At 41.3% G+C, this 13,304-nt stretch overlaps 1 protein-coding gene across 1 annotated transcript in view; it reads right to left on the reverse strand.

The window, feature by feature from the left end:
* PHAF1 (phagosome assembly factor 1) overlaps positions 1-7,442 on the reverse strand; it is a 40,630-nt gene extending 33,188 nt beyond the window's left edge. Inside the window, exon 1 of the mRNA XM_063438011.1 lies at positions 7,281-7,442. The gene's annotated coding sequence lies outside the window, so the exon portion shown is untranslated. The remainder of the gene's footprint in view (positions 1-7,280) is intronic.
* Positions 7,443-13,304: the final 5,862 nt, after the last annotated feature.

The following is a 13,304-nucleotide window of genomic DNA, read 5'->3' on the forward strand; positions in this document are numbered from 1 at the left end:
CTGTTCTATAGGATCGGACAATGGTCCAGCTTTTGTTCACCAGTGCCTACAACAACTGACTCATATGCTTGGTATAAAGTGGAGGCTTCATACTGCATATAGACCCCAGAGTTCTGGTAAGGTAGATAGAATGAATAGAACTATAAAGAACCAGTTGGCTAAAATGTGTCAGGAAACCCAACTTAAGTGGAACGTTCTCTTACCTATAGCCCTATTGCGAATCCGCAGTACCCCTACCAGAAGGATGGGTCTCTCTCCTTTTGAAATTATGTATGGGCGACCACCTCCCGTACTTGGTAACTTAAGGGGGGACTTGAGTCAGTTGGGAGAAGGAATTACTCGGCAGCAGGTTGTAGAGTTGGGTAAGACTATGGAGGAGGTACAGAAATGGGTACAAGATAGATTACCTGTGAATATTTATCCCCCTGTTCATAGTTATCATCCAGGAGATCAAGTGTGGATTAAAGAGTGGAATAATGTACCGTTAGGGCCCAAGTGGAGAGGTCCTTATGTTGTTCTTTTGTCTACCCCTACAGCGATAAAAGTAGCAGAAGTGACTCCGTGGATACATCACTCCAGGGTTAAACCAGCAGCAGTCGATTCTTGGCAAGTTACAGCAGATCCAGAGAATCCCTGCAAGATCCGGTTGAAACGCACTACTCAGTCGGAGTAACGAGGAATTATTGTGGATTACAAATTTTATTGTTACAGGTGTGAGTGAGAAGGCCATAATAAAGCCTGTCCGCTTACCATCACATAGTGTATAAGCCAGGAAAGTCTCGAAGGGACACCTGTGAAGACGAGCAGAACTCCATTCCCTGCAGCCCTCACATCCTGGAAGCTGAGGTTCCATCGCACGGACGAAGACTGAGGATGACGGCGAAAGATGTGCTTTTGATTGTGTTTATTTACATGTGTTTTTATATTCAGGAAGGTAGAGGTACCGACACTCCTAGCTGTGAGGTATGCATTAAGACTACGAGAACAGGTAACCATATTTCCCAAACCCTAATCTGGCATTCACAATACGAGTGTAAAGGAGATGTATCGAGATGTAGATACTTAAATATAGAATATAGTGTGTGCCATTTAGGAGTAGGAGAACCTAAGTGCTTCAGTCCAGAGTATCAACCTCGTACAATTTGGTTGACTCTCAGGAATGGAGATCCTCAGGGGACCCTAATTAATAAGACGGTGTTAGAATCCGTACATTCTTCGGGTGTTCTGCTATTTGATGCGTGCAAAGCGATATCGAGTGGTAGAAAGCCGTGGAATGTATGTGGGGATCTTAGATGGGAGAGGACGTATGGGTCTAATGATAAATATATTTGTCCCAGTAGTAAAAATAAATATGTGAGTCCTAGATGCCCAAATAAAGACTATAACTTTTGTCCATATTGGTCTTGTGTGGGGTGGGCGACTTGGGGACAGACAGTAGACAAAGACATGATAGTGACTAAGTTGCCGACTAGCCCTTATTGTAAGTCTATGGAATGCAACCCAGTCCATATACTTATTAATAACCCCGACAAGTTCCTAGATAAGTATGGAAATTTATTTGGGTTTCAGATATACGGGACGGGTTTAGATCCTGGGACATTATTGTTTATAGGAATAGAGACTGATACGGTATCCTCCCAGACTCATCAAGTATACCATTCCTTTTATGAAGAGATGAGCATAGATAATAGGATCCCCCATAATGCTAAAAACCTGTTCATTGACCTAGCTGAAAGTATTGCCGGTAGTCTTAATGTTACCAACTGCTATGTGTGTGGAGGTACTAACATGGGAGACCAATGGCCTTGGGAAGCAAAGGAGGTAATGTCCGGTTCTGAGGCAGTTGACCAATTAATATCTACACAAGCCGATTATCATATGAGTGTTAGAGGTAAATCTGAGTGGAGATTAAAGACCTCCATCATAGGTTATGTTTGCATAGCAAGGAAAGGAATAATGTATAATACTTCTGTAGGAGAATTAACTTGTCTAGGGCAAAAAGCTTATGATGATGATACAAAGAATACAACTTGGTGGTCGGCTTCAAATGTCTCAGAACCATCAAACCCGTTTGCTAGATACGCCAATTTAAAGGACGTGTGGTTTGATCTATCCATCACATCTACCTGGAGAGCCCCAGCAAATTTGTACTGGATCTGTGGTAAGAAAGCCTATTCGGAGTTGCCACAGGACTGGGAAGGGGCATGTGTGTTGGGTATGCTCAAACCATCCTTCTTCTTGTTACCGATTGAAACAGGTGAGACTTTAGGTGTTAAAGTGTATGATGTGAATCATAGGAAGAAAAGGGGACCCATAGAGATAGGTACCTGGGAAGATAATGAATGGCCTCCCCAGCGTATCATAGATTATTATGGGCCAGCCACGTGGGCTGAGGATGGTACCTTTGGTTATAGAACCCCTATTTATATGCTCAACCGTATTATAAGATTACAGGCGGTGGTTGAGATTATCACAAATGAGACATCACAAGCGCTCAATCTTCTAGCGAAGCATAACACCAGGATGAGGACAGCAGTATACCAGAATAGATTAGCCTTGGATTACCTTTTGGCAGTAGAGGGAGGTGTATGTGGGAAGTTTAACCTAAGCAATTGCTGTCTTCAAATAGACGACGAAGGGCAAGCAATAGCTGAGCTTACTAGCCATATGGTTAAACTAGCGCATGTGCCTACTCAGGTATGGAAAGGGTACAATCCAAGTAGTTGGTTTGGTAGCTGGTATGAGTGGTTCGGAGGGCTTAAGGCAGTGGTAGGTGGAGTCCTACTGATTTTACTGTTGTGTCTACTCCTACCGTGTCTTATACCCTTAGTAGTTAGGTCTGTGCAAAGTCTGATAGGAAGTATAGCAGAGAGGAAGGCTGCTGCACAGATAATGGCGATATATAAGTATAAGGCTCTAGATCAGGGAGAACCAATGCAAGAAGATGAATGTTGAAGATTCACATCATAAGATAAGTCTGGTCTGGCTCAAGGTAACTTGCGGTGTATGCAAACCAAGGTTAAGTGATGCCTCAAGTAATTATAAAATATCAAGAGGCATCAAAGGGGGGAATGTGGTGGAATCTCGGTAAAAATAAATTTAGTAGGCCGAGATTACCACGTGGCATGTGTACGTGCATATGCTGACGTATCGATCAGTTAGTTGCACGTGGCAAGATACGATCAGTAGTGTACGGAGCATGTGCAAGAATACAGGATATAGTATTCCCCTCCTCCATTGTGCTGGACAAGCCATGCGGTCAAGCAGGAAGTTAATTCTTATTTGTATTGATTGGTCAAGAGAATGTGCGGGTGGAGCTTAATATGGGAGGAGTTATATGCCTATATAAGGAGCCTGCACTATTGTCCGGGGCTCAGAACTTGCTGTATTTTGGTGACGCTAGTCCCTCTGAGTCCCGATCGGTGATCCAATAAAGAATCTCTTCCTTCCTGAAGAAACCTGTGTCCATCTCTCTGTGCTTGGCTTCCGTCAGTTTCTCCGGTATCAGTCTTACCTGCATGGAAACAATCCATTGTTATAGGTTCTTTCCCCTTCACAATTGTGCTTTGAACTGCAACAAATTTTCTAAATTGGAGCTGGTGCAAGCCCGCCCCTTCAGAGCCTCATGTCAGAGTCAGCAGCTATACTTCCTCCTCTGCCTGTCCTAACATTTGTACTATGTGAACGTTATATAAATCCTAACCTACCGTGATAAGGGTAATTCTCTGGTTATTGTGCCCTTTTATATTGATATCTATAGCCAGATTAAAATCCAAATGGTTACCTTCCCCATCCATAGGGTCCATCTGCTATGCCAGTACTGTGACCATGACCTTACTGATTTTTCCTATACTTCTTTAAACTTTTCCACACCATATTTCCAGACAATACCCTGTGGAAGGCAATGTTCAAATCTGGATTGTATAGTGTCGGCAGATTTGCCTGAAAATGCATGAAAGCAATGCCCGAAAAAGGAAACTTTTTTTTTTTTTTAAACAGTATACCATTATACAAAAACAGTGAATAGTTACAGAGAATTTACAACAGAACTGTAAAATGATAATCCCCCTTTAAAAAAAAAAAAAAAGCTTTTTTATTTTTAATACCAGATATATGAGAGAATATCCCTTTAAGACTGAAGATTGTTCCTGCCACTTGATTTTTGAGGTTCTATGGCTCTGGGTAGAAATTGTAAATCACGGTTTGGTACGACAGAGTAAGATGCAAACAAACAAGTGGTTTCTGAGGTGTGTCTAAACAATAGTTTCGAGAATTATGTTAAAAAGCAGAAGAAAAACACGTCTCTCTCTCTCTCTCTCTCTATTCCACAGCTCAGAAGATGGCTAAATGCCCTACAGTCCACATCATTACATGACTCAATCAAATACACAACTCCTCTTACAGGAAGGAACAAAGTTGCACAATTCTTACACCAATATTTACAGCCTGTGATAATGCTAGTGCAGTACTATTGTACAATGACAGATCCTTTTGTATTTGTACAGACCCCCACACAGACAGGACGGCAGAACAAGATTAACCATAAAGCGACCCTAGAGTCCAGGGATTAGACAGGGACCCTGGAACCATAAACTATTTTGGCCCCATCAAAGGATCACTAAAGCATTAAGAATACAAATCTGTATATCCAACGCTATAGTCTTTCTGTCCCTACATGTAGGCAGGTCCGTCCCGTCCCCGTCCCCCCCAGGCAAAAAAATTCTGTTAAAAAATGTATTTATGTGTTTCCAACAACAAGGCTCCCTTAGCACTGCTGACATCTCCTCCCCCGCATGGGTCCAACCGAACGCTCCCCAGAGCAGTGTTAATTTTGGCGGCACATTTCAATTTAGTTTTATTCATAGTCTTTTGACTAAAAAGCCTTTTTAGTTTTAGTTATCTGAACTGTTTTAGTTTTAGTCGACTTAATCTATTGGAGATTTTAGTATACATGGTTAAAATCTAATTATTTTAGGTAAAGCATCTGTCTCTTTTGCCCCTTTCCCCAGCCCTGTGGGTCTATTTGTGTCCTCCCAGCTAGGTGTCTCTCTCTCAAGCTCTGCTCTGTCTCTTTTGCCCCTTCCACAGCAGTGTTAATTTTGGTGGCAAATTTTGTTTTAATCAGTCTTTTGACTAAAATCCCATTTTAGTCATCTGAATTGTTTTAGTTTTAGTCAACTAAATCTCAAAAATTTTAGTCGACAAAATTAACACTGCATCAGAGAGTTAAGAGTTTACTTGGTCTGCTGCAGAAGCGCCTATAGTGGCTGTCAGTAAAACATCCACAAGAGGAGAAAAAGCGTTTTTGCCCAAGCCATTATAGAATTATGGGAGGTAATTCCGGACAAGTAGGCATACAAAAAGTTTGTCAATAAAGCGCTGTCACACAAAAACATTTTTGAGCATTTCATAAAGATAAAACCTTTACGAAATGCTCATAAAGATTGTGTTGGAATTTCATCAAAATTCCAAAGCAGTCAAACGATATAAAACGAAATTTGGAGGATTATATCTCATGTAGAGTGGGTTCTACCAAAGTGGGATGTTGCAAGAAGGCCAATTGGATTTTAAAATTGGGTTCTTGGCAACCAAATGGTCTCACCGAGAAATTGGATTTTTCTGTATTACAATAATATTTATTTTTTTCTTTCCTATGCAGCAATTACATTATGTATAATGTGTTATATTTACATTGTATTTTTGCAATTAGATTTTGGGGTATTTTATACTTAACTTACTACTGGTTGAGCATGTCAGCTGACAATTCTCAGCCAATGAATAAATGTTTAATCCGGGTATGTACTATCATCTTAGCATGTCCGTGCAGACCAGAAGGACAGCGGGCGTCCAACAGAGCCAGTAAGTATCAAAACATTCATAAAAGGTTTGACAGCTTACAGGGGGACGGTGACGGGGAACTTCTAGCACAATAACCACCGAAAAGAACTGTACTGGTTATGGTGCTTAGATTGACGCTTTAAGGTACAACAAGCTCATCTTGAGAGCGGTATGGATGGAAGTGACGGGAGCTAGAATTAATATGGAGTATATAAGATTTATAAACGAATCCCTCTAGTGAAATTACCCAAAAATAGCAATGTTGTTGAAGTCGACTTTTGCTATTTTCTAGCTATTTTGTTGCACAATCTACAAAGCATTACAAATATATATATATATATACACACACATACATATACACACACACAAAACAAGACAATTTTATATTTTTATTACATTCCCAGCATGCAGTATGATAACAGGATGTTATTCAAAAGGCAGTGTTAGTTTAAACTACCAAACAGCTGTTAATCAAGTTTTCCACAGAGACCGAGGCTATAGCATTAAATATACACATATTAGACATATTTGCAGTAGCTTTACAAACATTTAGAATTGCTACGGAAAACGCAATCTCAGCACCCAGAATAAAACGACCAAAGAAAAAGCCTTCTCTAAAATGAGAGACAAACAGATTGGAAAGATCGATAAAATACCCCCAGTGTACTAATGGTTATGTTTATATGCCACTGCACTTGTAACTTTTACAGCACAACATCCAGTGTATCGATTTTCACATTTTAAGTGGCAATAATCAACCTGGAAATGTTTAGCAATGTTTTCAGTTTGATTATTTTAGCCCCCAAATAACTGAATTCCTGGCAATTTACACGTTTAGTAAATATCCCTGGGTATACAGAACCATGTACACAACATCACCATAGAGTGTGTAGGTATTTTTACAGCTTTACGAGTTATTCTAATTTTACACCAGACTAAAGAATTATAATAACAAACATCAAAAAGCTATGGCAACACTTAAACATACATCTTCACGGTGCGGATACATATATATATATATATATATATATATCTCAGTGTTCTAAATATATTGCATAAGTCTCTCCCAGGTGTATATATTGATGAGAGCTATATTATAGGTCACTCGATTGCATAGAAGTTACAATTTAATATAATCTCCATGATATATCTCTGTCACTTCTCTGTAAATACAAGCTGTCATTTACTTTATTTATACTGGTGTATATGTGTATGTCAATATACCAGCTTAGGCTATAAAAAAAATAAAATAAATTGTGGAGGATACTAGCAGATCATAACATAACTGTACAAAACACTAATAAAATCTAAAGTATAATCTATTAGTGAACACACAAGCTATGGATAGGAAAGGTTCTTTAAATATAGCTTATTCAATATTATATACCATGTATATGGATCTGCTGTGAAGATCTCAGTGGCATTATAATGAATTCTCTCACCTAGCAGGGCATAGGTCCGGCCACTGTGTATTATGGACCATACAGATCGATCGCCTGCCTCTGTTTTTGTTTCTCTCCCGGTAGCTGCTGCAAAACTTCCGGTTCTGATCGGAGCGGCCGTAAAGCGACACCACAGTCCGCCCTCTGGCTAGAGGAGGAAGGGAGGCGGGGTCTAGGGAGGGAAAAGGGCTGCGCGCAGTGTGATGGTAAAAGGGATGAAACTGGGGCTATAAAAAAAAAACAAAAATAAGACTCCAGGGTGGTTTTGAATAGCTGCTGAACGTTGAGCAGAAAATATGCAGGAGAGAGTGATAAAGTAAATAGGCTTTCCAAATTCAATGTTTTCCAGGAACATTATTCAGTCCTGTCATGTGATGTATAGGGGGTTTATTAACCAAATTCCAGATTATAGAACATTAACACTTTTAGGGGAAAAAATACCAGTGTTAAAAAAAAAAATAATTTCATATATATATATATATATATATATATATATGAACTTTGCTATATTGTTTATTTTCTTTGTAAACAATATATCCAAAATGCAAATGCAAAAGGGTAATAAGCGCTCTCTTCTCAAGGGTGAGCAGCAGTTCACCAACAAGGTGTTCCCTCTACCTTGTGATAAATGGACAGATAAAATAGAAAGGTGAACAGCGCTAAAGATCAGAAATTGTACATACATTTAGTAGAAATACTGGCCAGCGGAGTAACTTAAAAAAAAAAGGAGAAACAAAGATACAAATAATGGTACAGTATGTATGAACGATATAATTCCACAAGAACAAATGGGTTATATTCACACTCACACTTTGAGGAGCTATATCAGCTCGGTGTTAAGAGCTTGGACGGAATAATCCCCGTCTATGGATTTCTTGAGGTTCCAGATCGTTGGTGAGTTTATAGGTGTAAGTATTCGTTATATGAAAAACAAGAGTAAAATACGCCACATGGTCTAGTACGTAAATATAAAATATTGTAGTAAGAGTAGATGATCCTACTTACATATACTAGAGCAACGACCTGCTCTAGTTTGGAGAATTTCAGGTGGAATAATCCTCACCTCGGGATATAGTGGACCCAGGTATAGCAGCAAAGCAGTATTAAATAGGAAGGAGGACAAAAAAATGACTGGATAGTTTAAAAATTATATATACTTTAATACAATAAGTAAAAAGTGAATAATACACTATAAAACCAGTCCTGTATAAAAGTCCAAAATTCTTCCTCACTTGACGCGTTTCGCCGAAGCTTTCTCAAAAGTGAAATCTTTCACTTTTGAGAAAGCTTCGGCGAAACGCGTCAAGTGAGGAAGAATTTTGGACTTTTATACAGGACTGGTTTTATAGTGTATTATTCACTTTTTACTTATTGTATTAAAGTATATATAATTTTTAAACTATCCAGTAATTTTTTTGTCCTCCTTCCTATTTAATACTGCTTTGCTGCTATACCTGGGTCCACTATATCCCGAGGTGGGGATTATTCCACCTGAAATTCTCCAAACTAGAGCAGGTCGTTGCTCTAGTATATGTAAGTAGGATCATCTACTCTTACTACAATATTTTATATTTACGTACTAGACCATGTGGCGTATTTTACTCTTGTTTTTCATATAACGAATACTTACACCTATAAACTTACCAACGATCTGGAACCTCAAGAAATCCATAGACGGGGATTATTCCGTCCAAGCTCTTAACACCGAGCTGATATAGCTCCTCAAAGTGTGAGTGTGAATATAACCCATTTGTTCTTGTGGAATTATATCGTTCATACATACTGTACCATTATTTGTATCTTTGTTTCTCCTTTTTTTTTTAAGTTACTCCGCTGGCCAGTATTTCTACTAAACGTATGTACAATTTCTGATCTTTAGCGCTGTTCACCTTTCTATTTTATATATCCAAAATGCAACAGTTTAGATTTTAATATAGTACAATTTAATGTTTCATGAATAACACTGAAAGAGATAAATCGATTAAGGCGGAATTCTATATAATTCGCCCTGATTTGTTAAAGGGACTTTTCAAGCACCATAACCACAATTTAGTGATAATGAGGGACAGTCCATTAATTGTGCCGCCCTGTCATACAGACTCAAGTCAAGTGACCATTGAGATGCACACAGTAATTCTGATCACCTGACAGAGCAGCTGTGTCACATGGTGTGAGGAGTAAAGTGCAGTGTGGGGACATGTTTGTACAAGTTTGGCCTGGATATGCGATTACAGTACATACACTGATCAGCCACAATATTAAAACCACTGACAGGTGAAGGGAAAAACTTTGATTATATAGTTACAATGGCACCTGTTATGGGGTGGGATATATTAGGCAACACATGAACAGCCAGGTTTTGAATTTCATGTGTAAGAAGTAGGAAAAATGGTCAAGCAAAAAGATCTGAGAGACTTTGACAAGGGCCAAATAGTGATTGCAGGACGACTGGGTCGTAGCATCTCCAAAATGGCAAGTATTGTGGGGTAATCCCAGTGGTGTACCTAGGGTATTGCAGGCATGGCAAATGCCCTAGGCGCCACTTGAAAGGGGGTGCCATATCAGAGCTGGATGGTGCTCTGGCTCTGATAAGGTCCCCCTTGAGCTGGCAGGGAGGCCAAAACTCGATGCGCAGCCCTTTAAAGTTGACTCACTGGAGCTCTGTGAGAGAGTCGGAGTGCAGACACCTTCTTTCCCAGCTTGCGCTCTGACATCATCACAAAGTGACCGACCGGAAGGCCTGCAACTGCTCAAGGTGCCAACCAGACCACCAAATATTTATGTGCCCCCCTTCCTGCCCATGAGTTAAGCAAGAGGGGGCAAATGTTATATTATGTTATATTAAAATATAGGACCCCTGCCACACTAATCCTGTAACAATCCCCTTCCATGCTCACCTATTCACCACCTAACCCTGTCAGACTCCCCCCCCCCCCCCCATAAGCCTGCCACACTCATCTCCATATTGAAACAGACACACATTCACACACAAGGATGCTCAGGCACAAACATAGGTACACAATGCCAGACACACACACACACACACACACACTCTCTTTCTTTCTCAGGCACATACACATATACATAATCCTAGACACACAGACACACTCTGCCCCCCACATATAGCTCTAAGCCTCCTCCACACACACAGCACTCAAAGACACAGAGCCTAGGACTCTAGGATGTGTCCTTAATCTGTAACCCTGCCTAGGGCCTTGGGCAAAGTTAATCCGGCTCTAGTGCCACTAAGCAGTGGCCAGATAGGCAGTTAGGTTTATTCTTTTAGCCCTGCTAGAGATAAGTGGAAGGGCTGTGTTGGCTGTGCTGGTGGTCAGAGCTGGCAGCATGAGGTTTGCACCTCTGGCAGGTGAGATCTCAGTAATGGTTTCCTTGCCATTCTGTGCTCTCTAGTAAGTCATAGTGCCTCCGACGGATATTCCCGGCTTGCACTGACTTGCTGACTGCCGAACTGTGAGGGAGCTATTACTAAGGTCTGCAACCCCACTAACCCCCGCTGGACCACCAGGGACTTAGGACCCACGAAAAAACCCCACCAGGCAGAGCTAACTTCTGTTGGACCACCAGTTATCATAGCCTCCCTTTCTTGAAGAAAGCCAAGCAGGAGCGGGCTACACAAACTATGAACACATACCATACATACATCACATACAGCCAGTACACACCACACATATTACATACAATTTGACTTTTTCTTGCTGAAAAACGTACTGCTGGCCATGATAGAAAGTGTCAGAGCACACAGTGCATTGCAGTTTTCTGCATATGAGACTACGTAGCCACAAACCGATCAGAGTGCCCATGTTGACTGCTGTCCACAGCCCAAAGTACCTTTGATGGGGACATGGGCGTCAGAATTGGACCATGGAGCAATGGAAAATGGTTGTCTGGTTTGTTGAATAAGGTTTTCTCTTATATCAGGTGGGTGACCAGATGTGTGTGCATCATTTACCTGGGGAAGCAGGATGCATTATGGGAATAAGGCAGGCCAGCGGAGGTAGTGTTACGATCTGGGCAATGTTCTTTAGAGACACGATGTGTCCTGGTGTCAGGATTCTATCCTGACAAACAAGACATTTTGTTCCGTTTATGCTGTTCCTTTAAAACCAAGTTCCTGCACTGATTATGTTTGACCACTAGTGGCCTCCCTTGCCTCTTGTTCTGAAAACGTACCTTATTATTCTCACCTGCCTGGACTAATTGAGCAACCTACAAAAGGCTACACCCAACTCACCACATGGCCTTTAGATTGAATTAAGTTGATGCGTATCCTGAAACACTTCAGATCCTGGCTCCTGTGAACTAACCTGTAGACTTTGCTTCAATCCTTCTTACTTCTAAACCTGCACAATACCAGCCTGAACTACTCCTCAATCCCAGCCTGAACTACTCCTCAATCCCAGCCTGAACTACTCCTCAATCCTGCTTACTTCCAACCCTGCTCAATACCAGCCTGAACTACTCCTCAATCCTGCTTACTACCAAGCCTGCTCAATACCAGCCTGAACTACTCCTCAATCCTGCTTACTTCCAACCCTGCTCAATACCAGCCTGAACTACTCCTCAATCCTGCTTACTTCCAACCCTGCTCAATACCAGCCTGAACTACTCCTCAATCCTGCTTACTCCCAACCCTGCTCAATACCAGCCTGAACTACTCCTCAATCCTGCTTACTTCCAACCCTGCTCAATACCAGCCTGAACTACTCCTCAATCCTGCTTACTTCCAACCCTGCTCAATACCAGCCTGAACTACTCCTCAATCCTGCTTACTTCCAACCCTGCTCAATACCAGCCTGAACTACTCCTCAATCCTGCTTACTCCCAACCCTGATCAATACCAGCCTGAACTACTCCTCAATCCTGCTTACTCCCAACCCTGCTCAATACCAGCCTGAACTACTCCTCAATCCTGCTTACTCCCAACCCTGCTCAATACCAGCCTGAACTACTCCTCAATCCTGCTTACTTCCAACCCTGCTCAATACCAGCCTGAACTACTCCTCAATCCTGCTTACTTCCAACCCTGCTCAATACCAGCCTGAACTACTCCTCAATCCTGCTTACTTCCAACCCTGCTCAATACCAGCCTGAACTACTCCTCAATCCTGCTTACTCCCAACCCTGATCAATACCAGCCTGAACTACTCCTTAATCCTGCTTACTCCCAAACCTGCTCAATACCAGCCTGAACTACTCCTCAATCCTGCTTACTCCCAAACCTGCTCAATACCAGCCTGAACTACACTTTATCTTACCCACCCGACTTCTACCAGCCTGACCAATACAACATGTCTGCTCCATACCTACCTGCATAACACCAATATGGACTCTGTCTCAAAGTAATATTAAATGGTGTTATTTTCCTGCTTGATCAATACTCATTCTAATTGGGGGGCTGATTAACTAAACATCTCATTTTCCTATAATCCTGCAACCTATTCTGTTGTATCTGTCCTATTTTAATCTACTTTTATGTATAGGTTTTCTTATTTACTTTCATTCCTGTTTATAATCTATTTAGGGCATTCTTTCCCTCTTCTAAATTCATATTTAGCAGAACTAAGTAGCAATGGTGGGACTTGTAGTTTTCCACTCACTTTCATTATGTCACCTCTTATCTAAAAACACAGTGCATTGGAAAACCAACAGCCAGCGACAGAAAAGGTGGCTTTGGAGACAGACAGACAAACAAACAAACAAACAAACAAACAAACAAACCTGAAAAAGTTGGCTATTTTGTCCTAAAACGTAAAATTCATTTTGAATACTCATCAATTTACCCTTTAGTGAGTAGCCTTAAAGGGAATCTCCAGTGCCAGGAAAACAGTTTTCCTGGCACTGGAGGGTCCCTCTCCCTCCCACCCCCCCAATCCCTGGTTACTGAAGGGGTGAAAACCCCTTCAGTGACTTACCTGAGGCAGCGGCGATGTCCCTCGCCGCTGTCTCCGCCTCCACGACGCTCCTCCTATCCATTGCGTCGGCTGGTGGGCGAGGGGGCCTAAT

Source organism: Pelobates fuscus, chromosome 12, assembly GCF_036172605.1.
Source record: "Pelobates fuscus isolate aPelFus1 chromosome 12, aPelFus1.pri, whole genome shotgun sequence".
NCBI lineage: Eukaryota > Metazoa > Chordata > Amphibia > Anura > Pelobatidae > Pelobates > Pelobates fuscus.